Source organism: Podarcis liolepis, assembly GCF_965112155.1.
Source record: "Podarcis liolepis genome assembly, chromosome: 9".
NCBI classification, from domain to species: domain Eukaryota; kingdom Metazoa; phylum Chordata; class Lepidosauria; order Squamata; family Lacertidae; genus Podarcis; species Podarcis liolepis.
The window spans coordinates 67,876,895-67,881,447 of NC_139564.1; positions in this window are offsets into that span (position 1 = coordinate 67,876,895).

Here is a 4,553-nt window from a genome sequence, read left to right on the forward strand (position 1 = left end):
ACATGTAGCCACTGTACTACCAACATGCCTGAGTAGAGGTGACTTTCCTGTCCATGGCTCTCACACTTTGTCACCACAAAGCCCACTTAAAATTCTATATTATTTCATCATGCTTCAGTGTTTCAAATGTTGATGAAAACCTGTTGTCCTCAAGAGCCCATTCTATGACACTAGAGTGAACATCCATAGTCAAAACACATGACAATCATTATCAACAGCATATGGAAAAGTCTTCATGCATCACATCACTGCTGATGCCTAACTACAAAGCCTGGTTCATCAGGACAACGTGCTGGCGCGGCACAATTTTCATTTTGATGTACCTCTAAAGACAAATACTTCATACCAACTTTCAGATTCCTTTTGGACTGAAGCTCCAAATACCCTGGGAAGCTGTTAGATGCTTCGTAATGTTATAAATATGTGCTGCTGACTGCTGCTATTCACTTTGGCTGGATTAGAGATTTGTCAAAGAAGAAAGCAAAACTATTGTTTGTGAGCTATGGACCAAACCCTTCAGCAGCTTGTGCCATATATCATTGTGCGCATCCTGGGATTAAGATATTCTTAGCATTTCATCTGAAACATTTTGCTGATTTACTTTTGAAAGACAAACCAACAAACTTTTAAGAGCCACTCAAAGGTTCTGAAACTTAGTTCTGAAACCACAAACTGCATGTCTGGGCGGAAGGCATGAAATCACAAAAATGTAGAGTTGGAAAGGACCAAAAAAGGTAATTTAGTCCAACCCCCTGAAATGCCCAAGGTGGGGTTTCAACCCACAATCCTGAGATTAAGAGTCACAAACTCTACTGAGCGAGCTAAAGATCCTAGGAAGATTCTTTTTTTTTTTTAAAAAAAAAAAAAGATATTTATTGAAATTTTCAAGATGTTACAAAAAAGAAAAGATAAAATAGAAACAGAAGAAGGTACAAAATAAAAGTAGTTGACAAAGTAGAAAAAACAACAACAACCCCTTCCCGCCATATGAGTAAAGATTCAAAATATAAAAAGTGACACAAAAAAAGAAAAAATACAAAAATGCATCACAAACCGTTAAAAACATTTAAAAACAAATTCATTATTTTCAGCTCCTTAACTGTCATTGCCTTCTTTCTTAGACCTCCTCCTCCTCCCTTTCTTTGTATCCTAGTTGTTAATTATTCCAGCAAATCCTTTCCATGTTTCATAATATTCTGTCATTACATTACCCTAAACTGTTTTAATCTTATCTTTCTATAATAAAATAAACCTTAAAGCTTAAAACTTAAATCTTATCCTTACCAACTTCTATTAACCATAATATTCTTTCATAATTCTTTAAACATCTTTGCTAAAGCCAAGTAATTTCATTCCAACATTTTTCTAACATTCATCAATTTTATAAAGCAGTTCTAATGGTAGAGAAAAGAGATACAAACAGATCCAATCTTCATCCAACGTCCCTTCCTCCTGGTTCCGGGTTTTGTCAGTCCTTATTATCCCGTCGATCTAGCCCATTAACCTGGCAACCTTATATCCGAGGCCCTCAAGTCTCTTCCATGTCCCTTCCGCAGCTCTTCTTCATATTTGTAACTGTATTTTCCCTTGTCTCCTGCTCGTGGTAACTCCAGCTTGACAATGTTTTTAACCCTTCTTGACAGATCAGCCCCTTTTCCATGTTCAACACTGAATTCCATGTAGTATTTAAAAGCATGTTTCAAAGACCCTCCAAAATTAAGAGCCCCCACAGTCCCAAACATCTCACGGCCCATTGCCATATTTGAAATGTCCAAACATCCCAGCATAGGGGGGGGTCAATCCAGCCCCCTATTTCCAAGCCAAGCCAAACTTTTCCTTTCCAAATCTGGCTTTTTCTAAGTTCATTTGTCAAATCCAAAAAATCATATTCCTGTTGGGCCTGTTCTGTCAAGACACACTCCTGATTTAATTCTTGAGTGGGCTCCACGTATTTTCCCACTGTCTGTTCAAAATTTCCCACTGCCTGTTCAAAATTTCTAGTCAAAGTTGCCATCCAATTCACCTTCTGATGTAATTGTTCCAGTAGGGCATTTGTTTTATAGAGAGCACACAACAAAACTTCTGAATACATTGTCCTGCAAGGTCAGATACCTGTTCCCACGGTTGTAATCTGTAACAGCTGCCGGCTCCCTGGAGTTAGTTACAGTTTCACAGACTCCCTCTAGGGGGAAAACTTCTATTTGTTCTTGCAACAAAGTTTCCCTTTTTAAGATACTTTGTCCGTATATATTCCTTTAAAATGCGAAAGGGAACAGTGGAATCCCTATGTTTCTCTTCTTTTAGCTATCTGTCAAAAACACTTGTCTTTGGTCAATGAACTTCAAACGTCAGTCCTGACACCCCGCTCCAGGATCAGGACGGAGGAAAGTTACCTTACTTTAAAGTCACTTTAAACAGTCCAAAAAGATCCCCCCCTTCTCCTGCTGTCGAAGGGGGTTCCACAATTTTAAATGGTGAAATCCAATCTTTTAAAAACGATTTTCTGAGCTCTAGTTTAAAATGTCTTTGCTTTATTCTGTTTACAAAAGAACAGAAGGCTGACTTCCTGTTTAGACCTTCCTGTTTCGTACCAAATTAGAATAGGTTTTTAAAATCCAATTCTTTCCTGCTCGCTAGTCCTTATTTGATGTCCAATTGTTCAAAATCTAAGTACTCACGGCTGCTTATTTTAAAGTCCAAATTGTCCCAGGAAAAAGGCAGCGCTCTCCGGCAATGGCTATGCGGCTTCGCTCCACGGAAATAGCAGTTGACTCACAGCACCACGCCACTTCCCCCTCTTCACTTCGGAGCCCATTAGTGGGTTCCTTAGCGGGTTGGGGGGCGCTAAAGGTGCCCGCTGAGTCCCATGGTCACAGGCTTCATCCACCTGTGATTTTTAAAAGGGTCCCCGCTTCGCCGTAGCGGAGAAGACCCGTTTCCCACGGAGCTAGTCCCTCCAGTTCAGAGGGAGTCCGCCATTGCCGGTGGCGCCACCCCGGAAGTCCGATCCTAGGAAGATTCTAAGAGGCGAAACAAGAAAAGCAGAAAAATGCCTTGTATAAAACTAATATAATCCCACAGACCCCCAAATTTTTCAATATCCAAATAAATGGTATGCAAAAGTCTACAAAAACAGTATTTCACCAAATATCTGCTTTCAAGGATATATCATTAAGGAGGAGGAGAAACACACACAAGATCATACACATATTGCATATTGATTGTCATTATCATTGCATTGGACAGAGTATGTAAACAGGAAGCAAGATTCTGTGGCAGACAGAGATGGTTTCCTAGAGCAGCTTCCTCACATGGATTAATTAATTATCTGGCACAATTTAAAGGTCAATCACCCAGGAAGGTGGGCAGAAACAGTTTGGTTAAACTCTCCAATCCCATTTCTCTAGATGTTCATCCTGGATATGGGCATGGTCTATGTTAGAAACTGAGATCCAGTGCACTTTTTTAATAACAAGAATACAATGCTGAACATGAATGAACTGCAGCTAAAATATTCTGTTCATTTTTCACATGGTCTAGTCCTTCCCCTGACCACCCTCCTAATATTCTTATGGGAGTCTCTTCTCCAGTCTTCAGAGTAGCTTGAAGTGGGGAGGCAGAAAAAGGTCCTCCTTTCCTTCCACTCTGCAGTTTTAATCTGAAATATTAGGTACAGTACTGCGCCCGGAGCTCAGAAACTGCTCACGCTAATGAAATTCCCTGTCGCAAAATGCACCTAGAACAATGGGAGAGCCAGTGTGGTGTAGTGGTTAAGAGTGGTAGACTCGTAACCTGGGGAACCGGGTTCGTGTCTCCACTCCTCCATATGCAGCTGCTGGGTGACCTTGGGCTAGTCACACTTCTCTGAAGTCTCTCAGCCCCACTCACCTCACAGAGTGTGTGTTGTGGGGGAGGAAGGGAAAAGAAAATGTTAGCCGCTTTGAGACTCCTTCGGGTAGTGATAAAGCGGGATATCAAATCCAAACTCTTCCTCTTCCTCCTCCTCCTCCTCCTCCTCCTCCTCCTCCTCCTCCTCCTCCTCTTCTTCTTCTTCTTCTTCTTCTTCTTCTTCTTCTTCTTCTTCTTCTTCTTCTTCAACACTGGGCATAGTACAGTGTAAAAAGGCAGCAAAGTATGCAGAGAATGGATTTTCTGTGGTTCCCCCTTCCCTGAACTTTTGCTCGTATTGTTCAAACCTCTCTGGCCTTCCTCAAATTTCTGAGCAGGTATCTCCATATTTGCCTCAAAATTTCACTTTAGGCAGCTCTCGTTGAATGTAGCAGTATTCGGATATGAGGACAGCATCCTCCTCCAATGGATAACATTTGAAATGTATTAAGCTCAGCGATGAAAATGAGGTGGCAAGAACAATGCAGGGGAATAGTTTGAAGAGTCTTGTGGCTGGTCCAGGTTGGCAGCTGTATCGCTTGCTCATATGGTTTCACTTCTCTGTAAAAGTTGTGCCTCAACCTTTTGACACTGTGTTGTGTTTTGCAAGTATTATAAGCATGGCTCGCAGTGTTATTGGGTTTGTGATGCTTATAAAACTTTTT